Source organism: Equus caballus, chromosome 18, assembly GCF_041296265.1.
Source record: "Equus caballus isolate H_3958 breed thoroughbred chromosome 18, TB-T2T, whole genome shotgun sequence".
Lineage (NCBI taxonomy): Eukaryota > Metazoa > Chordata > Mammalia > Perissodactyla > Equidae > Equus > Equus caballus.
Genome location: NC_091701.1, coordinates 12,882,146 through 12,907,165, shown reverse-complemented (window position 1 = coordinate 12,907,165; position 25,020 = coordinate 12,882,146). Strand labels below are relative to the sequence as shown.

Below are 25,020 nucleotides of genomic sequence, written 5' to 3'. Positions count from 1 at the left end.
GCTGCCGGGGCAGGTGAGTGGGCCCTCAGTGTGGTTTTAGGCCCAGCTATTCTCGTCTCCCCAACTGGCCGTGCCAAGGTGTTTGCCATGGGCACTGTTCTCCTATGGCTAGGCTAACCCCTGCACTTTACTTCTTCCTTTTATTTATATGTTTTGGTTGAATTAATCAATGAATGGGTGAAGGAGCAGAATCTTATGGGTGGTTAAGAATTAGGTAGAAATAGGAGAAAAGACGTCCCTGGCAGAGGAGAAGTCCACGCAATAGTCCAGAGGCTGTGAACATCAGGCCTGCCTAGGAGACATTTGTCAGTGTGGCGGGAAAGCTCCAGGTGAGAACTAGGAGGGTCAGGGCTGGGGGGCTGGGCAGGGGCCCATCCTGGAAAGCCTTAAAGATTTTGTTATATAATTTAGCCAAGTCCAGGAGATATAGAAATATTTACTTGCTTTGCTCTAGTTTATAATCTGTCTTTCTCAATCCCAGCAAGGAGGTGGGGTTTCCACATTGGTTTTGGAGTCCTATAGCGGAGGAGGGAGCAGATAGGGATCTGCGATGAGAGCATGGGTCTCAAGCAGCCCTAAAGCTTTAGGACTCCAAAAGAAGTGTTCAGAAGGAGAGACCAGCAAGTTGAGAACTGGGCTTTCCTCTCCTCTCTCGCCCAGTGTGACTCAGACTGGGGCTTGCTGGCCAGGCCTGCAGCCCCTGGCTCCTTCTTTGCCATCTTTCTCCACAGGAGGTCGGACAATGTGCCTGGGCCCCGAGCATCCCTTTAACCACGGCGGCTCTTGGCTGGGCGCCACCCCAATGCTGCCCTGCAGTTCTCCCGGCAGGGATGAGACCTGTTTGGGCCCCAGCTCAGGCTCGTGGATTTGCTGTCGAGTTTGGCACTGATTTGCAATCTGCAAGTTGATGGATGCTTAGGCTGCTGGCAGCCGGGTGAGTGAAAAGTGACTCTAAGATAAGAGAACCCCTCGCCAATATTTACAACTGAGCTCTGAGAGTCCAGACAGCCTTCTGAGGCCTCAGCCACGTCTGGAGGGGAGGATTCAGCAGTGGGTGGGTGGCCCAGGGTCCTGGGATGAGGGATGGTATCCAAGACGAAGCAGGAAAGCACTTTAGGCTGGCAGTCTGGAGCCCTGCGTTCTCCTCCTGTTCCCACCTGAACTAGTGGCATGACTTTGAGCAAATTATTTCCTCTCGCTGAGCCCTTTTTGCCTTAGAGAAAATAATTTCAGCCTTGCTCTCAGCTGTGAGTATCATAAAGCTCAAATGAGATGACATCTTTGAAAGGACAAAGGAAGCTCCAGGGAAATGCGCTGCAGAGGGAGGATCACGGAAGGACAGGGATGGGGACCTCCGATGAGCTCACCTGACAGTCGCCCACGTGGCTCTGGGGGTGCTTATGAGGATTTCAGGAATTACGTATTTTAATAATTACATAGTTGTTCATTGAATTCATTCAAAAATGTTAAAATTTAATCATTAATATTGAATGATTACATATATTGAGATATGCATGAAATAAACTCTGTGATTTTGTGGCCCTTATTGTATAGATGTGGCTAAAGTACAAATGTGAATGAAAGTATTTCAAATGCTGATGTGGCAAATGTGATGCAGGTGCTCGCGAACGCCCGGAGCGTAGGAAACACAGGTGGGCACAGAGCTCGGCCCTGACATCACCATTTCATTCCGTCTTCTGTCTTATGATGGAAGTGCTGCTGCCCCCATTCCTCGGCCACGTGGCTGTCTGCCCTTGCTGGCTCCATAGTGACGTGAGCAGACAGGTTTGGAGAAGAAAGTCCCTCAGCAGGGTCTCCCATCCCTCCCCCCAAACCCCAGTGTGTGTTCTTCCCACGACACCATGACCATTTCCTTCCTCGTAGGCATCTGCCCAGGGCACTTTCATGGATGCTGGCGGGTGTTTCCTTATGTGATCTTCACCTCAACCCTGCTGTTATAATGACATTACAGATGTGGGAGTTTCTGAAAAAGGAAAGAAGGGAAGGAGGGAGAAAGATGAGTCACATAGGCAGAGAGTGGCACACCTAGACCTCCGAGGCGGATGGAGTGACTCTGAAGTCATTCTCCATTAATCAGTTTTGGGTCTTTGGAGCTTTATTCACGCTGCTGGGTCTCCCTTCTGGGAAAGAGGAGAGGATATTGAAGTTAAGAGAAGCGACACTTTTACGTTGTCCTTTCTGGAAAAACAAATAAACAAAATCCTTCGAAATAAAGTCAAGGTCTGGGGGAATTACTGAAAGTGGGAGATAGATTTTAAACTGGACATCTCCCCATTTTGGTAGAACCCAAGCAGAAGGGAGCAGGGTATAGTGAAAGGCAATGGGTCAGTGCAGAGAGCTGAGGACCAGAGGAGCGCAGCGCTGGGTCCCCTCCTGGGTCTGAGGACAGCTCCCTGCAGAACCAGGGCAATTACATGCATCCTGGGCCTGGTTATTCACATCCTTAGAATGGGTTTACTAATCTTACCAAAAAGAGATAAGAAATGCGATTCTTTCATTAAAAACGTCTATATTCCCAGTTTTCTTCATAGCTCTCATCGCAACCCGACATCTTCTGTAGTTGGTCTTCTATAGCTCTTTCCAGAACGCGAGCAGCCTGAGAGCAGGAACTTTGCTCACCTGCAGCCTCGGCACTGGGATCAACGGCGTTCATGAGAGATACCCTGCAAACCTTTGCTGGATGTGGGAATGAAGCCTGAATGAAGGAATGCTCGCACTGTAAGCTTTGTTAGGAAGGGATTACATCTCTTGGTCACTTCTGTATCCCGGCACCCAGCACAGAGCCTCTACATAATAAGCGCTTAACAAATGTCCATTAAACAAATGAGTGCAAGAATGGGAAAGCATTTTGTAAACAGCAAGGGGCCACAGACGCTAAAATCTAGGATATATGACTATAAGAGCAAGAGCTCACCCAACAGCAACCCCAAAAGGAAAACTGAAATTAGAGCCACACACTCAATCCACTTTGCTCCAACTTCTGACTTTAGTCAACCAACCGGTTATCTGGAAAATGACCAGCATGTAATTAATCTCTTGGCAATAGTCACTTCTAAGGACGAATTCAGCCGATTGCTTCCGCGTTAACGTGCCTGTGGAGACACAGACAGACGCCAAGCTGAAGGTGGAATAACAAAAGTATGCCCAGTGCCCAAGGTCTGGCAGAGAGTGGACCAAGCAAGGGCCCATTAGACCTTGAGAATGATCTCTGTGCTAATAATCTAAGCTACCATTAGTGACTCAAGGCAGAGAATTTTTTTAAATACTAGGATGCGTATGATTTTTATCTTGACGTTATCCCTATAATCATTGGTCCTGATTAAAGACTTCTGCCCTAAAAGATGGATGGGCTCAAACACTTAAATATATGGTAATCTTTCACCTCTTAAATGCTGTTTCTCCCAAGACATTCTTCCATGCACTTCAATTTAAAGACCAGCAATTGCCTTTCTTTAATTTTTTTGTCTTTCTTCGACTATTTGAAAAACACTAGAGTCAGATTGGAAGGGGATGGTAAAAAATAATAATAATTCTAACAAACTCCATTCTTCCTGACTAAGGAAGTTAACTAAGAAGTTAAGAGGCCTGTTACAGTTTTTTGCAATCAAGAGTCAAATATTTGAAAAAATGCCAAAACATGTTAGTGCTTGTTTCTCCATAAATACGCAAGGCAAGATAGTCATCAAAAAGAAAATGTTGGGGTATCATTCATTTTACTCCTGTCACATCCGGCTAAGGCCAAATGGGCTGGGATTCCCAGGGCACTCCTGCGACATCTGATTCCCCACGTTCCCCTTCCCGTCCTGACTCAGTTGTCACCTCACTCAGCTGACAGTCCTCACTGGTCTGAGATACGATCAAATCCCTCTGGGACGGTTGTCACCTCAGGCTCCTGTTTAAGATTGCAGCACCGGGGCTGTGCATATCCAGAGAGCAAGGTGAGTTCTTTGTGATGGGTGGGGGTTGGGATTTTTCTTCTAGTAGCAGACCTTGAACTTCAGCCACAGTCACCCTATCAGCACCATCTTAAAGAGCTGCAGTCAACAGTGAACATCTCTGTGTAAATCTAGTTGCTCCTCTTTCAAGTTTGCCCAAAGCAAAACACCTCTTACTTCAAGAAGCTTGACGTTCAAGGCCCCCCACAGTCCAACTTCAGGCTAGATTTTCAGGCTCATGGCTGGCATTTCTCCAAGTGGATTCCACCTGCTAAACACGCGCAGTCACTCACCCTTTCCAAATGCCTTGTACGGTCTCCTCCCTCGGTGTCCTCGCTCCTGCTGTCCCTGCTCCCTACAATGGCCTTCCTCCCTCTCTCTATCTGTCAGGACCCTCCTTGTTCACGGAAGCCCTGTTCAAAGGAGATGGTCTGTCCCCAGTGCTCCCTGGCATGCCCAGTCATGAGAAATCGGGCCATCTTCCCTCTGTCCATCGCCTGCTGCTGCACTGAGCTCATGGGGCCCCTGCAAGAAGCACCTGGCCTCGTGTCCGTCTGTTCGCCCAGGCTGTGAGCTGCAAGAGGCCAAGGACAGTGTTTTCGTTTCTGATATTCCAGCACCAGGCACAGGGCCTGGCACATGGCAGGGTTAGCGTTTGCTGATTGAATCTGCGTTCTGCTCTTACTCCTAATTCTGCCTGTTAGAGTCTCAGCGGGGAGGCCTCTACTTTCTCTTTCACCCAAAAAGCCTCATGACCTTCCTTTCCAAACTCAACTCTCCTAGTTCCTCCCACCCCTCTTGCCACATCATTTCCAGTTGTGTAGGGGAGCCAGACAGGCCTGGATTCAAATCCTCACTTCCTAGGCACTCATTAGTCACAGAGCTTTAATAAGAACTTAGCTGGTCTGTGCTGGAGCTTCCTTAGCTGTGAAATGACTCCAGAACCTCAGAGGGACTCCTAGACGACAGCGGGGATGAGGAGAGGTAAGACGCCGAATGGAGGGCCGCGGAGGCTCCTAGCACACATGAGCCTCCGTCCCTTCCCTATTATGCTCACACCTGGGGGACTCCTGGAGGCCAATGGCCTCCCGAAGGGGCTGGCACTCCCCACATGGCCCGGGAATTGGTAGGACAGTTGCACTTTCTTCTCCAGCAGCGGCTGCATTTCACCCTTAGCAAGTTCCTACTGGCTCAACCAGAACTTGAGTGTTTAATCAAATGATGCCCATAAAGGGTTGACAGAGAGCTCGCCAGTGCTCAGCTGCTATTAGATGTTAGCGCTAGAGGATGGCTTCTGAGTCAAGGCACTGACAGTTTGAATGAAATGCTCATGTGAGGGGGCAATACATATCTTGTAGATACCCCACACTCAGCATGCCAGAGTGGCGACAGCCGCACACTCAAGAGAGTGGTAGATATGGGTTCAAATCCAGACACTGTAAGTGATGAGCTGTATGGCCTCAACAATGTTACTTAGCCTCTCTGAACCTTGATATGAGAAGAGCCCCTGCCTCATTTGACTATTATAAGGATTGACACAAAGCAATTAGTATAGTACTTGACAGATAGTAGGCACTCCACAGATGGGGGATACCAAATAAGGTTGTGACGAGATCTGTATGAGATGAAGTCTGCAAGAGGAGTGCTTAGAAGATGTGACAAGTCCAGTCATTGCCTCTTCCTGTGTTTGACATTCCAGTGATGGCATCACCCTCACAGAGTGCCCAGGCCAGATACCTGGACCATTCCCGACTTGTTTCTCTCCCCCTCCGCCCATCTCCCCTGTCCCCTCTGGCAACGTCTTCAAGTCCTATTGATTCTACCTCCCTAAGATCTGTCTAGCCTACCTTCTGCCCTCAAGCCCACTGCCCCACTGCCACCACCTTTGTTCAAAGCCAGACAACTTTCCACTGGGAGATTATGCAGGGCCAATGAACACCTTATCCTCTCTGAGTCAACACAAGCTCCCCTGTCTCCTTGCAGCCTCCTGGAGCCTGTCAAATGCTCCCACATCTCCTTGTCCTTCCCCTTCAGAGGCATTATCGTAACTTGTACTCCTCTATTTATTTCTGGTGCCATATTTGTCTTCCCCACAAGACTGGAAGATTTAAGAGTCAGAGACTCTGTTTTGCTCATCGTTGTTCACCCCCAGTGCCTACACAGTGCCTGTCTTATGGTAGGTACGAAATAAAGATTGTTGCGTGGGCGAATGAGTGAAATAATGAATGAGCACTGGACAAGCCGTCAGTGCCCTCCCACCTTGTGGACCAGAGTGATATTTTTATGTATTTATTTTTTTAAAGATTGGCACCTGAGCTAACATCTGTTGCCAGTCCTCTTTTTTTCTTCTCCTTCTTCTTCTCCCCAAAACCCCCCAGTACATAGTTGTGTATTCTAGTTGCAAGTGTCTCTGGTTGTGCTATGGGGCACGCTGCCTCAGCATGGCATGATGAGCGGTGCCATGTCCACATCCAAGATCCAAACCAGTGAAACCCTGGGCTGCTGAAGTGGAGCATGCAAACTTAACCACTGGGGCCCCTGGCCAGCCCCCAGAGTGATCTTTTTAAAAACAAATCTGATCATGTCGCTCTCCTGTTAAAACCCTTCTGCGAATTCCCACAGTGATCAGGATGAATTCCAAATTGCTTAATCCATCTCGGGATGCATGCTGCCTTCCCAGGACCATCCTTTGCCCCTGGCCGTCTCTTGAGTTTATACACCACACCAAACCACTTAGCCCCCACATCACCTTTGCACATGGAGCTCCCTCCCCCAGTCACTCTGCATTCTACCCTCCAGGCCAGCCCCACTTTAGCTGACTAACTCCTACTCATCCTTCAAGATCCTCCTGGGCACCCCTCCTCCAGGGAGCCTTCCCTGCCCACGCTGACCAGGTTAGGAGACCATCCTTCAGGCCTACACAGTACCCTGTGGCTGCATCTATCAGAGTGCTTTGTCTGCTCTCTGTCCATCTCCCCCATCAGCCCGTGAACTTATTGAGGACAGGCACACACCATGCGCCATTCATATCAGTGTCTTTCATGTCCCCCACTGTGCTTGTCTCAGGAGAGGCTTTCAGTACTTTGTAGGGGTGAGGGAGGGAGGGAATGAAGGAATGAAACCACCATTCCCCAGCAACACTTTAGCCAGGGAGTTTGTATCAGAGCATCTCTTACTGAGTAGCAACACACAGATGGGACAGACCACAGAGCAGCAATGACACAGTCAGAGAGACAGGACCATCAGGGCAGCAATTAGAGAGCGCCCCGGACTGGGCGAGATGGTGAGGTGGGGTTTCCTGGGCAGCCAGGCATTAAACATCCTGTGCGGGGGCTGGGGCTACAGAGGAAGATGAGACCCCGGACCTCAGATGTCAGGAGCTTGCCTTCTCATGGGAGAGAGAGGTTCAAACAGTGCACAAATGGACCAAACAGACGAATCTAAGATAATTACAAATTAAGATAAATTTGGAGGAAGCAAACAAGAGAATCTGAATAATATGGTCATGGAAGGCCTCTCTGAATAGTGATATTCAAGTCAGCAAGATGAGAAGGAGCCCCATGAAAAGCGGGTGGAGGAGCATTAGGGTCTGGCTTGTTTGAGGATCCAAAAAGATGCACCAGTGTTGTTAGAGCACAGTGTGATACTATCAGAGCTATGAGTGTGAGTGTGTGTAAGTGTGTGTGTGTATATATATACACACACTCCTGTGTTTAAATCCCAACCTATAAAATTTCTCATTTCTCGTTGCATCTGTTTTCTTACCTGTAAATGGCAAATGTGAAGGCTCCATAAAATAGTGTTCCCATGGGAACCCCAACAGGGGCCCATAATCAGGGTGAGGCTATGTGCTACCTGGTTTGGCGATGGGGAGTTGAGGCAGGACTCAGAGAGAGCTGAGGCCTATGCAAAGGATCGACCCTGGCAGCTCTCCTGATTTGCTCCGGCCGCCTTCCATGTGCCTTTCTTCCACAGGCAAATCGCTTTTATATCTGATACATGGATTCATGCAGGCATGGATGTACAAATACAGCACACACATGTCCAAATGAACACACAGGGCAAACAGGGCACATGGGATCCAATACGATGAATATCTACATGTGGATATGCCTGTAATTCAAATAGATGGTGTTAAGCATTTATTTATTCATTGACTTGCTTTTTAGAAGCCTATTCAATAACGCTGCCCATAGGGGTGGAGACTTCGGTCCTACAGCCTTCTTTAAGGCAAATTCACAGGTGGAGGAGGCCCAGTAGGCTTTACTTTAGGAAGAGGGCCCCTGGTTTTGGGAAACAACATTCCTGGTTGTTTAGATCAGGAGGTTCAGGTTAGGTTGCCTTCTCCTTGATCCTTGGGAACTAAATGCCAGCCGTTGTCTTAGCACCAGATAGCATGTCCTCATCGACAACTGCTCTAATGGCATAAAGGAGCAGAGTGCCTGCTTTGATTATCACGCTCATACAAAGAGGCCAAGAGCTACGCTTTGCTAAATAATTGGAAAAATGTGGGATGCTCCCCCCACTACTGCACAAAATGCTTGCATCTGTTCGCTTATGTCTAACATTCCAAAAGTCCCAGGTATTCTTAATTATAGGATCCAGAGAATTCAGATGGGAAACACCCTGCTCGACTGTTTTCTCAACTTTCATCTACACAGTCAAGAATGTGTTTTTCCTTATCCAAACCACCAACAGGATAATCTCATTCTGCATTTTGCTGATTGGTCTGCAAACATAATCTTCAGTGGCAGGAATCTTGAAGGGCTGCCTTGAGATTTGAGCATTCAATCAGTCTTAGGAATTTCTCTTGGCAAAAGTCCTCAAGCTCAGTCAGAACTCATGGGGCTGCGGTTGGCTCCATGTCCCTGAGGTTGAGTATACCCAGCAGTGCGGTTACATCTCATCGGCGCTGAAGTTGGCCATGGGGTCTGTTTGAGGAAATTATGCTGATGTGATTTTGATGAAAGGTTAAAGGAAATGGTGCTATTTTGCCTGAAGACCAGAAGACTGAGGAGCAATTAGATTTCTGTTTCCAAGTTCAACAGTATCTGTAACCTCAAGCACAGCACAGAACTCACCACAGAATCCTGGAATTGTCTTTCCACCACTGGACTGGGAACTTGCAGAAAGCACAGCAACGTTCTTTCACCTCTGCACCCCTGAAGCACCGATACAGAGTGGATGGTCAGAGGATGTGTGCCAACTTTCGAATTCATGAATGAAGACAAGAAATTATACTCTATTTTCATTAAAAACTCAACAAGAGAGGGCTTGCCAGGTGGCATAGTGGTTAAGTTAGCATGCTCCGATTCTGCCGACTGGGGTTCATGGGTTTGGATCCTGGGCATGGACCTTCACCCTGCTCATCAAGCCGGGCTGTGGGGGCATCCCACATATGAAATAGAGGGAGATTGGCACAAATGTTAGCTCAGGGCCAATCTTCCTCACAAAAAAAGGAAAAATAACAAGAGGGCATGTTCTCGAGCTCAAAAGTGATTTTTGGTGCATATTTGAAAGAAATCCTTGATCAGCCAAGTGACAGCCAAGTGAAGATAGAAAATGTGAGTGGGTTTACAGAATAAGTTGAAGAAACTCTATTTTTAAAAATATGTTACAACTTTTAGTCATTAATGTCAAATGCTTAAATTTATTTACCTTCATGTAGTTAGGGGACAGCATATATCAAGTTCTATTGAAGTTTCATTCTCCGATTAACATAATTTTAAAGGAACGCCATGATTCTATGAATCTATACTTGTAGAATATTTTAGTCTTTAGTTCTACCTGAAGCGCCACTGAAGACTGAGCATAGAACAAGCTCTTGGTACATCAGCACGTGCTATGGACACTATTTAGCCTACAGGCAGCAGGCATTCAGCATATGAGCCTCTGCTCTCCCATGGAACGCCAATGGCAGACATTGCTAATCAATCATGATTCTCCCAACGAGCTCAAGCGGAGCCTCAAAAGCCTTCTCAACCACTTCCAAGTAATCGGTGCTGCTACACAGGTAGAAGGCCATCTGCCACTTCAGATCTAATCATTCTCTACTCCAAGCTTTTTGAATATGGATTTGTTTAGCCCCCAGAGATGTGCACTTCATGTCAGGAGATAAGTGTATTTACAGGAGAAAAAAGGGCTCATCATAATTAACTTTACTACAATGTTGAGAGGAAAGGGAGAAGTTTCTGAGTCTCTGTGCTCTTGAAATCAGTGACTGAACCAACATTCCTTGAGCATCTCTTAGGGCGGGCACTGGATCAGACAAGGGGGACAGCAGTGTCCCAGACAAGCGGGGTTCCTGTCCTCAAGGAACTTTCATTCCAGAGTTCAAGGTAGGTAATAAGCATGTAAACAATACACATTCCAATTTCAGACTTTTAGAAGTAATAGGAATAAAATAAAGGAGGGATATGTGACAGAAGGTGGTGGCGGAGGGTGTGTTGTTGCTTTAGCTAGAGCATGAAAAAGGCCCACTGAGGAAATGACCAAAAAAAAGGCAGCCATGCAAGATTGGAGGAACTTCCCAAGCAGAAAAGAGAGCACAGACAAAGTTCCTGAAAACACACCCAGAATGTCTCAAGAGACAACAGACGGCCAGGGAAGCAGATGTTGAGCGACTCTTAGGTGGGAGGTGAGGTCAGAGAGACCGGTAAGGGCGAAGCCAACGAGGCCTGTGGATCTACATGTGAATTTTATTCTGTTTGCCATTGTAGTGTTTTCAGCACAGGAATGGTGTGGTATAATTTGCACTTCAGAAAAATCACTCTGGCTGCTGTGTGGATGTTAGACTTTGGGGCTGTCAGGGGATGAAGCTGAAAGAAAAGGAAGGAGGCTGTTGCTGAGGTCAAAGCAAGAAAAGATGGTGGCCATCACAGACTGAGTTGTGACCCGTCAAAATTCATATGTTGAAATTCTAACCCCCAGTACCTCAGAAGATGACTGTGCTTGGAGATAGGGTCTTTAAAGATGCAACTAAGGTCAAATGAGGTCATTAGAGTGGACCAAAATCCACTATGACTGGTGTTCTTATAAGAATAGGAGATTAAGACACAGATATGTACAGAGAAGACCATGTGAAGACACAGCAAGAGGATGACCATCTGCAAGCCAGGGAGAGAGGCCTCAGAAGAAACCAACCCTGCTGATGCCTTGATCTCAGACTTCTAGCCTCCAGAACTGTGAGATAATGCATTTCTGTTGTTTAAGCCCCCCAGTCTGTGGTGCTTTGTTATGGAAGCCTTATAAACTAATCTAGTGGTTTAGGTTAGGATTATGGACCTAAAGACAGTAAGAAGTGAAGTGATCAGGTCCAGGATATATTTTGGAAGAGCACTGACAATTCTTATTACTGACCCAGATATGGAGTATGAGGGAAAGAGTGTAATGAAGGCTACTCCCAGATTTAAGGCCTGAACATTGAGTGGGTGTTGGCGCCATTGCCGAGATGGGGGAGAAATCTAGAGTTCTGTTCAGGCTAGGTTTGGTTGAGATACTCCTCAGTTCAGGTCACCTCAAAGAAATGTCATGTGACCCACACCTATACACTCCCCCAAAATACAAGGTCCCTTTTCTCTGCCACTAGAGATTCTACAGAAGAAATGTTGGTAAAGTATTGTTGTAACTAAGACATAACAGAGAGATCCCAGTTTCATGGGCAGCCCATTTTATTACTGTTAGGATAATTGCTAGGAAGTTATTCCTTGGGTTTAGTAAAAATTGGCCTCTTTGTAAATTCCATGCATCAGACTTCATCCGGCCACTGGACAAAACAGAACAAATCTATTCTCTCACTTAATGGCTTCTAGTAATTACACACTTGGTAATTAGGACCAACCCTCCTACTGAAAATAAGTAGAGGAGTTGAACAGTGGTTTTAAGAGCTGCTGACGTAATGAAGAAGTTCCAGGCCAAAATCCAGGATAAAATGGGAATCTAGAGAGGTAATTTCGGTAGGGATTGGTTTTTCCCTGAGAGCAGATGTTGATGCTGGATGAGGTGTAGTGGGGCTAAGCAGTACTCCCCTGGTTTTTAGCCTCATGTGGCTAAACAGACAAGAGTTGGATTCCAGAGCCAGCCAAAGGGGAGTGACAGGGAGCTAATAAACCCCCGATATTTTAGGTTGTAATCCTAAGGAACTATACCCTAGAAATAAAGGTGAATCAGAAATAAACCAGCCCTGACATGGGCAGCTTCAAGTCATCTGAATGGCCCTTAAAATCTCAAGCTATAAAGCTAGATTAAGGTGATCCGTAATTGCTAGTTTCCCTGGCTTCTGGCAGAACTAACAAAAACTCTTTCTGGAGAGAGATAACATCATCTTTAGTCTTACCATTTTTTCCACAAATAATTTTTTGGTACAACGTTGAGAACACGATAAAAAAAAAAAAAAAAAAACTAGGTATACAAAGCTGTAAGACAAAATGATCTATAATAATTAGAAACAACAGAAGATAGAATCAGTCTATAGGGTGTCCAGTTACTGCACTTATTTGATAAAGAGTTTTAAATAACAATGCTTTCTGTGTCCAAGAAGATAAGAGACAGGATTGAAAATTTCATCAGAGAACTGAACATACAAAAAATAACATAAAATCAAGTGGAAGTTCTATACTGCAAAACCACAAATAAAAGCCCAAATGGATAGGTTTCATGGCAAAATAGTCAGTTAATTGAAGTCCCAGAAGGAGGAAAAGGGGCAGAAACAATATTTAAAGACACAAATGACTGAGAATTTTTCAGAACTGATGAAAAACGTCAACTGACAGTTCTAAGAAGCCCCAAAATTCAGACTGACATCCTCTTCTCTATGTGTCTCTTCTTCATGACCAATAATCCCATTACTTTCCATATGTGGCTCTGTATCCACATTCCTCATCTCCAAGCACTGGCACGTCTGCATTCCTTCTCAAGCGTGGTGTGTACAGTAAAATCCACTGCTTCAGATGCAATTTGACTGCCATGAAGAGCAAGATGACCAAGTCATCCCTAAGAGGAACTATAAGCAGCTATTAAGACAATGTAAGGTTGCAGCTATTTCGTTTTCACAGCCTCATCTCTTTCTTCCATGCTTCCCTTCCACTTTAACATTTTGTGTCTTTTATACAAGAACAGCACAAAATGTTCTACCCAATGCATTGCTGAAATCAGAATCCTCTAACTTGGCTGAAGATGTGCTATCCACGTAACCCTGGATAAAAAAGAAATGAGAGTAGTGTGGTGTAACATGTTCCTGTTGAACCTATACTGACAACTGGAAGTCGCCACACGATTTTCCAAATGCCAGCCAATCACCTATTTAATAATATGTTCTGGCATTAACCAAGGGTTAACACAACTCTATTACTATGAAGTTTCTTAAAATAATTCTTGCCCCATTTAACAAAAATAAGTATATAACTTGACCCTTTCAAATATCCTTGAAACTTTTGAACCATTACCAACAGTGAGATAAATCACATGATCAGGTCCTTTTCACATACTGGGATGCTATTCATCTGGGCTCAGACACCCAGAATCACCTACAAGGGCTAGATGCGCTCTTACTGACTCATCACAGAGTGGGTCATCCTTACATCTCCTTTGGAACAGAGGGAATACAGCTTCCTCTGCCTGTAGCGTCTCCTCTCCCTACCCTATCCCCCTCCACGTCCGGGCTGTCAGTTATGACAGTCATTGCTGCAGACGCAGCGCACACGCCCCATCGTCTGCCTGAGCAGCTTCTTTAACTCCTCAGTCTGGGTTAAAGGCTTCTCTCTGGAACCATACAGCACCGGTGTCTTCCCTACATCTGAGAACTTGCAAATCATACTATAATCATCCTTTGCTTGTTTGTATTCTCAGCTGAACTGCATGCAATTTGAGGGCAGGGACCCACTCTTGTGCTTGTATCGTTTGCACTAGTATAACATAATGCTTGGCATACTTGACAGTTAAGAAATTGGTTTCTGAATTAATGTTGAAACTGCTGGAAGCTGAGTGGCAGCTGAAATTGACTAAGGAGGAGAAACAATAGTGGGTTCAGAGAGATGGTTTGTAACTTCAGAAAGAGGACAGAAATACCAGAGGTTCATTTTCATGGACTGCAGGCTCTGGAACACCTGCGTCAATGCAGAATCAACCTGATTTAAAAGGCCCAGGAGATAACCGTGGATGTGCCTGATGAGTTAGTCACAAGGATGATAACTTCATTATTATTTCAGATATTAAGTATTTATTTAATGTGATACTATTTTACTAATTGTACAGTTATTTTATGTTTATATACAATAACATAATAACTGATTTGATTTATTAATACATAAAAACAATTTTAACAATTATTTTCAGCAATGAACATTGAAAATATCCAGCACAAGGGGGCTGCTTAAATTAATCAAAGTGCATCAATATAATAGAATAGTATGTATAGGCAGATATTAAAAAAGATTGAGTAATTGTGTATTCATTGATATGTAAGTACTTTCATAATTAATTACTAAAAATTAAAAAGTGATATGTTACAAGTTTCAAAACAGTACATAAATGGGATGTGAAGTTGTATATAAAAATGAAAGAACTCACAGCTTTGTGAGGGGATAACAGGTAACTGAAATTTTTTTCTTAACACGCACCTGTATTTTCTGAAGTTTCTTCAATGAAAACGTGATATTTTGCAGAAAGAAAAAATAAGTGAAGTTTTAAAAAGTTTGAGGCTGGTGTCCACCCTTGCTTCCTGCCTACTTTACTGGGTTATTGTGAGACTCAAGAGAGAATTACGTATGAAAGCGCTAGGCAAACTAAAAAATGTTTTTGAAGCACTGTTATTAACATTATACATGTGACCAAAAATATTTTTGGTGATTTGGTCCCAGCAGAAAACAAACCCTAGAACATAAAGGTGGTTGTGTCCAAGGTGACAGGTGTTCCTGGACTCCCCACGTAGTGCTAACACTGAAGCTGAGCCACGAACTGGAGCAATTCCTTACCTGCCACCCTGTGCCAGTGGCTCTGTAGTAGCCACAGCCTGTGTTCCCAGCCAATATGCAGACAGAGCCCTTTGTGATTCTGTCCACTGCCCTCTTTGTCAACGCTGACTTCATCTTCAAAGGCCCACGGCTTAGTTCAGAGCCAGCTTTAGAGAACAGCGCCTCCCTTCTGTGGGTAGGCTGATCCCCCGCTCATTCACGGCAGGGGAAATTGACGCATCTCTTCTCCCCAGCTGGCCTGGGTCCTTGCTAATTCCCTAATCATACTGAACTACTTGGAGTTGACTGTGTTATCCCTGGTCACCCATAGATTCCCTCACTTCATTACTCCTTGGCCAAACTGTCTTTGGAGGGCTCCTATGACAGATTTATATTCTGAGCAACAGACAGGAATGCGTTTCTCTGCTTTTCCTTTGCTTGTACCACATAAACATGTCCCAGGACACTCCCTGGCAGGAACTGCGGGTCAGACCTTGTTCACAGAGGGGCTCCCAGAGAGGAATCTTCTGAAAGAGGAGGTCGCAGGGAGGAGAATGGGCTTACCCACCTAGGGCCTGATTCCGGAGAGGTGTGTTTAAGCTTCAACATGCCTCCTGATAACCAAACTATCCAATTGTTTTGTAGAAACATCTATTAGTTAATTGAGTCTATTGGAGATGTCTAAAAGACTAACTCAGCTAAATTTATCACATAGAGCATGCCCATCACTGGTTAGCAGTTTAATAGAAATATATCCATGTTGAAAGTCTTCTAGTACATTCTTTTACAATTATTAAGTCTACCAAGATCATATGCAGCCACTATTTTGTTATTGTTTTTCCATTGCAACTCTTTCTCTTTAATCGTATTACTGATATTGATGCTGTTGCTGCTATTGTTTTCTTGCACTGAAGCTTGGAATAAGATAAAATTCTCACCCTGAGAAGTTATAGTCTAGTAGAAAATATGGGTATACAAATAAATATGTTATTCCATGACAGGTGCACCATAGAACTACAAATAAAGCATTATAGAACCACAGAAAAAGCAGTAACTAAACTAGGTGACACTTGAAAGACTTTTGCTAGGGTAGGAAACAGTCACAATGGATCTTAAAATGTAAGTGGCGTTAGCCCAGAAAAGAAGAGAGAGAAGGCAGCTCAGAAGGAGCAATATCACAAGGAAAGGTGTGGAGGCTGAAAGGGGCAGGACTTCTTTGAGAAATGTGGAGAAATTCTGCTCATTAAGGACAACAGACAGTCAGTAGTAGTTTTTTCAAAGTAGAGTAATGTGGCCAGATTCCTTTTGCAGATCAATAGCTCTGGCATTTGTGTGAAGGGTGTACTGTAGAGAAATTATAGACTGTCGATGGAAGAACAATTAGGAAGTGGTTGCAGGTGAGTGACAATAAGAACTTAAACTAAAGCCATACAATGGGAATGGAGAGGAGGGTCAGATTCAAGCCAAATTTAAGAGGTACACTGGATAGGACTTGGGGCTAATTACAAGCATGGGGAGGGAGGTGGAAGAGTCTATGATGGCTTAGACAAGGGGGCAAATAGAAAAGGACAGGCACATTTATTGGCTGCCCAGTCGCCTACTCACTGTAGCTGAACTCAGGAATGCAGGAGAAGAGGATGGCTTGAGGTCAAGGTAATGTGTAAAATCATAGTCATGGTAACTCAGAAGTGCCTAATACAGGCAGTCCTTCCTTTGCATGGTAGTACAGGGCCATAAAGATAACTAGGGAAGCTGAAATCATGCAAAACAATCTCAGTAATCAATTACGATTGTTGTGCGACCTTTAAAAATTTTTGTCAAAACATTAAAATCTCTTATTGAAAGCTATAAATGTGTAGCAAAATGAAAAGGAGTAAAACAAATATTCATTTAATATACTATAACTTAAAATGCTTGAAGCTTTGAGAATTAAAGTGTTTTACTTGATTGGTAAAAATAAAATAACTTGTCAAGAGTGATTGCCTTCTTCTAGTTATATAACTTGATACAAAGGTAGTATCTCTTCTTGGTGAATTTTCACACTCCTTGCTTCCAACAGTTTATTCATTGTGCTTTCAATATTGTCACATATCTCTGAGAATTCCGTTAGTGTGAAGCTTTTTACTTATGTCACTTCCTCTGAGACATCTTCATCCTTTTCATGACAACCATTTTACTCATTTATGTCAAGAAGTTTGTCTTGAGTAAGTTCCGCTGTCTGCACTTCTAGAGTTTCTTGTAAAGCTGCAAGGTCAACGTTCTTATAGTCAGCTATTTCTTCTATAATTCCATTTACATTTCATTCAAATTTTACTTCCAGCATTGTCATATTTGGGGGTTTTTCTTGCTGCACTTTCATCTTTGTTGGCCAATTTCCTCTTTTGATTATCTATTTTCGTAAAATGTTATGTAGGTTTATCACTGGGTGATAAGGAGGCAACACAACTACATGCTTTGCTGTCTGTGCATAAACCAAATAACGAATGCACAGACTTTAAAAGACGTGATGTGCATTTCTAATCATGATGCATATCCATTATTTACATAATGATTTTTGGACTGAAGAACCAACAGTGAAGTGTGTACTTTACACAATCATTCATGTGTCATAGGAACTAAAATTTGAACCATGTTATTGAGGACCAGTGTTATTTAACTAAACAGTGGAAACTAAAACCTGTGTTGAAGCCATGCAAAAAGAGGACTGCCTAGTCATCTAGGTGACACAGGAGTGTCTTTGAGAGCAAATAAAAAGTTTTTGGAAGTATGGTTTCATCACAGGGAGCTCAAAGGAATGAGTCTGGAAATAGTTTGATTGCTTTGTCCATTGAGGACCTTAGTGACAAAATCATGAGGGAAAGATCTGATCGTAACAGGTTTCAGAGAAAACCATTGAGAAATTTGATGATATGAATATCAGCTATTCTTAAGAAATTTGGCAATAGAGTGAAAGAGAGTTAAGATACCAGAATTAGAGGAAGGCATTAACATTTTGAGGTAAGAACTTCCATTTACTATGAAAGCACCTAAATGTGCAAGTATGATTCCAAGAGATTTAGTCAACACCTTCTAAAATTCAGATACATCTTATCTACAATAGTTCCCATTTATGTAAATTCCTATGAGTTTCATAACTTTAATCCACAGAAAGAAAATATGACCTGTCTGACATTTTTCCTCACCATCACCACGGGTCTCCTTTCTAAGAACTCATGGTCTCTTATTTTGCCTACTCTAAGGTCAGCATTGGCTGACAGAGATCATTGTTATAATTAAGTTGATGCTTGAACATGACAATAGTGCTCTGTCTGTCTTGAGATCTTTCTAGGTGAGACCTTAAGGCAACTTTCTGGCATCTGGCAACCTGGAAAGCAAGAAATCAATGGAAATAAACAAGATGGTTTCAATGAGAACAAAATAGACACCATCAAACCAAAAGTAATAATAGACGAAAAACATATTTCCCTGGGACTGCTGTTCAATTCTCAGTCTCATTATCTCAAATTAGTGAGGATTTTATTAAGATGAACACTCAAGGGCTTTAGAATTTAAATATCAACACTACCACTTAGTGACTATATAATTCTGGACAAGTTATTGAATATCACTCATCCATAAAGTTGTATACTAAAATCTACCTCATGGGGTTGAGGTGAGGATTAGGTGAAATTATGTAAGAAAAGCCTTGATTATCTTTTTGTGTTAGCTTGGAAGACAACCAAAAAATGTCACTTCCTTTCCAATCAATAAGAATGACAAGCTAGAGATTCGAGCGCAGTTCTCAGTGTAAGAATTGGGATGATAAATCTGCCTAAGAATATAACCAGAACATGAACAGTTATAATGCCACTGAAGTTGAAATACCTTGCACAATATCGGGTTGTTTCAACAAAATTCCATCACAATAGATTCCACAACAAAACTGATAAAATCATCTTCAGTTCAGTTCTTCCTTGCCTTTAGATGAGTGTTCAATCAAGTTCATTTCTGCTCATGGGGAGTCAAAGAGTTTCCTCATCCAGCTGCTCTCTACTGACAACAGAACAGAGCCACCCACTGGCATAGTCATTCCTCAAATCAGCTCAGAGATCCTCCAGACCTATGACCTTATTCCGCCCTCACCATAACCAGGTGGTACATTTGTTCACTCATCGTCTGTCTCCTCACTGCCCATGTCCTCAAAGATAAGTTCATGCAAACAGGGATGTTGTGGTGCTCCCAGCTGTACCCCAGGGTCCACCACAGTGTACATGGGCAAAATAAATGAAGGAATGAGCAACTCTATAAAGTACACAGAACTTTGCAAAGGAACTGAATAGACATTTCTCCAAAGAACACATTCAGATGGCCAATAGGTACATGAAAAGGTGCTCACCATCACTAATCATCAGGGAAATGCAAAATTAAAACCACAATGAGATATCACCTCACATCTGTTAGGATGGCTCTTATCAAAAAACCCAAAAGATAACAAATGTTGGCAAGAAAAGAGAACCCTAGTACACTGTTGGTGGGAATGTCAATTGGTGCAGCCACTATGGAAAACAGTATGGAGGATCCTCAAAAAACTAAAAGTGGAATTATCATATGATCCAGCAATCCCACTTCTAGGTATATATTCAAAGGAACTGAAATTAGGATCTCAAAAAGATATGTGCACTCCCATGTTTATTGCAGTATCATTCATAATAGCCAAGACATGGAGGCAACCTAAACGTCCATCAGCAGACAAATGGATGAAGAAAAAGTGGTATGTACGCACAAAGGAATATTATTTAGCTTTAAAACAGGTGGAAATCCTGCCAATTGTGACAACATGAATGAACTTGGAAGACATTATGCTAAGTGAAATAAGCCAGATACAGAAGGACAAATACTACATGACACCACTTATATGAGGAATCTAAAATAGTAAACTCATAGAAGCAGAGAGAAGAATGGTGGCCAGCAGAGGTTGGGGGGAGGAAGAAACAGGGAGATATTAGTTAAAGGGTATAAAATTTCAGTTATGCGAGATGAATAATTCCAAGTGATCTACCGCACAGGGCCAATAGTTAATAATAGTTATACTGTATTGTATGCTTAAAAATTTGCTAAGATATGTTGAGTGTTCTTACTGCAAAATAATAATAAAGAAGGTGGAAGGAAATTTTTGGATATGATGGATACTTTTATGTCAGAGATTGTGATGATGGTTTCAAGAATGTGTTCTTATCTCCAAACTCATCAAGTTGAATACATTAACTATGTACAGTTTTTTGCCTATCACGCCAAAAATAAAAGAGCACAGAACTTGTATAATGTCCTCCCCATGGGAGAAGTCAGGAAAATAAAGCAAGAGGGTCAATGAATTGCCTCAAGCCTAGACCCAAACCACCTGACTCCCACCCTAGCCTCTTCCAGAGCCCTAGACTCTTCTACTGGCCAGGACTCGAGCAGTGTGCATGTGCCAGCATTTCCTTGCAAGGCCACCAGGTGGAATGGACACGTGCTGCTCTGTGGATGCTGCCTTTAGGCTGAAGACAATACCACGGCTACTTTAGAGAGCTTGTGCTGCCCCTGGTGATTACGCCCACCAAGAATGTGATGGAAGTTATGGGGCTGGGAGCGTTTCCTTCACTGAGAAGAAGGGCAAAGGCTCAGGATCAGGCATGGAGAGACTGAATTTCCAAAGGCATAACGGGGGACCTTCTACCCCACCCTCCCACCATGAAGTATTGCAATTGGCCCTGTCAGCTTGGTATTTGAACAAAATGGGTCACGCTGGATAAATCACAGCAATTTGAAATGTTGCTTTGTTCTCCTATCGCGTTTGAATTTCTTCCATGTTACAATAGATCTTCTCTCCTTGCCCAAGCTAAATTGAATCCCTCTTTTTCTATTGTTGGAGGAGCTCAGGGTAGGGTTTCTGGTGCACTAATATTTGGACCTTTCCCAAAAGTCTTCTCTCTCCACCCCTCTCAGCAGTCTCCCCCTTTCTCTTGCCAATCACAAGAAAAGACTTTTGAGTTGTTACCAGTTTGCAAAACATCTGCTTTTACTATTTGGCATAGTGTGGGGTTGGGGTAACAGGGGATTTGATAGGCCTCACAGGACTTATTATATTTGATACATTGTGTGTCAGACTTGGGACCCCTCCCCTTGCTCGTTCCCATGCTCTGTGTTCAACCCTGTGGCGGGTTTGTTCTCAGCTTTCTTTCTCCAAGGTCCAGAGTTCTAGGGTTAACTGTCCTTTTTCTGCCAGTGCCTCCTGGTCCCTCCTTCTTGCACTCTCTGCCTCTTAATAAATATGAGAAGCTGCCGGCCTCTCTGTTCTTGGTTATCTGCTGGGGCTTCAGGGGAAGAAGTCGTCCATAAAAGACTCCTGATTTACAGACCATCTCCTCACGCTCAGTAGGGGCCAACATTCCTCAGTGCTTTGTCCACATGTGTGCTTGGCTGGCCAAACATCCATCCAGACAGCAGGGATGGTGGCCCTGGTATCCAGCAAAATCGGTGGCCCTGTGGCCTGGAATGCCCCCTCCTTCTCCTCTGCCCATTTGTGTCTTTCCCGAATTACCCTACCCAACTCAACGCTCCCTTCTTTCAGGAGGCCTTTGCTGACCCTCACCCCTGCCCACCACTCCCTCCCACCACAATGAGTCACTCTGCACATCGCTCATTTGTCTCCTGCCTGGCTGCCTCCCATATCACTGGCTGATCTTTTCCATGATACAGAGAGAGGGCCAGCCAGGGCTTTGGAATTAGTTTTACCTGGTGATGAATCTCCATTGTACCTTGTATTCATCTGCTAAGGCTGCCATAACAAAATACCACAGGCTGGGTAGCTTAAACAACAGAAACTTATTTCCTTACAGTTCTGGAGGCTGGAACTCCAGGATCAAGTTGTCTGTGGGGTTGGTTTCTCCTGAGGCCTCTCTTCTTGGCTTGTAGGTGGCTGTCTTCTCCCTATGTCTTCACATGGTCTTCCTCTTTTTGTGTCTGTGTGTAAGTTTCCTCTTCTTATAAGGACAGGAGTCATATTGCATTAGAGTCCATCCTAATGACTTCATTCAACCTGAATTACCTCTTTAAGACCCAATCTCCAAATACAGTCACAGTTCTGAGGTACTGGGGGTTACATCTTCGTTATATAAATTTTGGCCTATAATGCAATATATACAACTCAGCCTATAATATACCTTTAGTTAGACAGGGTTTGTAACCTGAAATTAATGTTACTTCATCTATAACAAGAGTTAATGATCCTTCCTAGGATTAAAAGGATTAAATAAAATCCTGTGTGTCAAGAACCTGGCAAATAAATCTCAAAAGACCAGTTGCTTTCCCACTGTCCCCACCCCACATTGACCTCCCTCCCCTTGAGGGCAGGGGCTGCGCTTCCTCCTGTCACTCAATCAACAGATATTTGTTTCCTGCATTTTAAAGCAGATAGATTGAGTACCTTATTGACATCCAGGTGCCTCTCTCTGTTCTGGTTAACTGTGATCTCTCCAACTGAAACAGAATAAACAAGGCATCACAATGTAAGGAAGGTGAGAAGCATAGTGCCCATGGGTGTGAGCTCTGGAGTGGGCCTTTGAGCGAGTTACTAAAGCTCCCTCTGCCTGCACCTCCCTCTGCAAAGGAAGACTAAGTAGGGCACACTAGCGGGACTGTTGCATGGATTAAGTGAGGAAGTCCTGTACAGCGGCCAGCACTCAGTGAGTCTTCTGTGAAAATAGTTGCTTCCATTTTTACTGTCAGGACATGTTTAGTGTTGTCCACAAGTATCTTAGCTGGCCAGCATGCCCTATTCAATGTGCAAATGTGTTTTAAAAGTTAATCAATCCAAATAAGGAACTTGGTTAATGTTTTGTCCTGTACACAGTGTGTGCATGGACCCAGCCTGCCTTGGGTGAAATTGGCAACTGTCCACCTGTTGTCACGTAAAGCCCCAGTATGTTGCTTCTTCCACAGTCAAATGTAGACAAATAGCCCTACCTTCAACCACTCCATCGAGTTGGAGTCTTCAAAGCCTTTGTGAAATTTCAGTAGCTGGCCTAGGACAGGAGGTAATCTGTCTGCCGTTAGCTTAGCCCTGGCTAAGAGTAGAGCCTGAGTGACAGCTCAGAATAGGTAGGTTTTACCGTGCAGAAAGTTGACGTGCCCCTGCAGGTTAAGAAGCCGCCAAGACCACGCTCACTTTTGACACCAATTGTAAGTTCTGGGGTCTCCAAGACTACCCTTGGTTTCAGTAATTTGTGAGCGTGAGAAACACTCACAGAACTCACTGAAAGCTGTTGTACTCACAGTTACAGCTTATTACAGTGAAAGAATGCAGATTAAAATCAGCCAGGGGACGAGTACGTGAGGCAGAGCCCAGGAGAGTTCCAATGTGGGGTTTCCAGTTGTCCTCTCCCAGTGGAGCCATGGACAGCCATAATGTCTCCTGATGATGATGTGTGACAATACATACTGAATATTACCAATCAGGGAAGCTCACCTGAACCTTGATAGCCAGAGTTTTTATTGGAGCTTGATCATATGGATATAGTTGACTATGTGACCAACCACATGCTGACTTTAGTCTCCAGCCCCTCCAGAAGGCAAGCTGATACCACCTAACCCAAAGCCCCATCATAAATTACATTATGTTAGAGGACCCAGCGTGGCCCAAAACCCCCAGGTAAACAAAGACAGGACAAGCAGGACATTCCAAGGGCTTAGAGACCACCTCCCAGGAGCTGAGGGCAAGGGACGGGTCTCCTTTGGGTAAGGTTAATTCTTCAATACACAGGCCTCCTCCAGACTTTGACCAAGGCGCTCTCACAGCAAAATGATCATATTTGTCTGAGTATCTACATTTAGTATAGCATTTATAGCACAGATACAGCAATAGTATCAGTATGAATATACCTAACACTTGGAGGAGTCAGCGTGAGGTAGCGATAGATCTAAAGAAACAACGAATCCATTCCAAAAGCCTTTGCAAATATTTTCATATTTCTATACTGATTTGATTACCTGTTGCTCTACTACAGTTTGTAACTTACAGTAAACTTGTGCAAAATTATTCTATTTAGCAAGGAAATTAGCTGGTGCTTAGATGGATCCAGTTCTTGCTCAGGCCAGACACTTTCTATCAGTGTTACATCCTGAGGAAGATTTCACTCAGTCTGCTGGTGCATTTGATCATCAATATCAGTATTATCATGGCGTGTCCACATAACATAGTTGAATCTTAACAACACCAGTGTTTACACACTGTATGTACACACAGTGTACACACTGTATAGCACAGTACGGTAATGCATATAACCTGAAAAATAAAAGTCAAATGATACTGGCACATTATTAGAGTCTCAGTCACTAAAAATCGATCGACTTCATCATCATATCATCTGACCAAAATGTCTTCCAGAGTAATGCCACCCAGTTTGCAGACTTCCATTCAACCTCATCAGATTCCAAAAGCAGGAGTGATCTTAGTAACATATGGCTTAACCCCTTGGGGCATCTGAAGTGAGTCAAAAGAAAATATCATTTCCTGCTCTGAGCTGCTATTAGGCACCATTGTAATACAGATTCCTCTGGTTGCATAGCTCATTTGCTCATTCACTTACCCTCAGCTACTATTTCTCTTTCTCTCCATTTATCATTTATTTTCCACCTTTGGAAGGGATGTTAGGTTTGGCTACTGTGCTGGTCCAGACTGCTGGCAGAAATACCAACCTAGCAAGTACCTCCAGCTCAGTCCACTCCCATAAATAGCATGGGGTTACATACACACAACTAGTGGGCTGTCCTGACCACTAGGCAACAGAGCTGCACTCACTGTAAATGCCAATTTTTCCAGATGGGGTGAAGTCACAATCCACCCCATCAGGCCACTAGGGATTCTGACATAAAGGTTTAAAGTTATAGTTACATGTGGCCGGCCCAGTGGCACAGCAGTTAAGTTCACACGCTCTGCTTCTCGGTGGCCCAGGGTTCACCAGTTCAGATCCTGGGTGCAGACAGGGCACCGCTTGGCAATCCATGCTGTGGTAGGCATCCCACGTATAAAGTAGAGGAAGATGGGCACAGATGTTAGCTCAGGGCCAGTCTTCCTTAGCAAAAAAGAGGAGGATTGG

General features: G+C 43.9%; 1 long non-coding RNA gene across 1 annotated transcript; it reads right to left on the bottom strand.

The window, feature by feature from the left end:
• Positions 1-1,452: 1,452 nt before the first annotated feature.
• On the bottom strand, positions 1,453-24,745 carry LOC111768882 (uncharacterized). Its single transcript, XR_002801495.2, has 3 exons — positions 24,511-24,745; positions 22,350-22,402; positions 1,453-1,984 (listed from the first exon to the last, which is right to left on the bottom strand). It is a non-coding gene; the product is annotated as an uncharacterized lncRNA (long non-coding RNA).
• Positions 24,746-25,020: the final 275 nt, after the last annotated feature.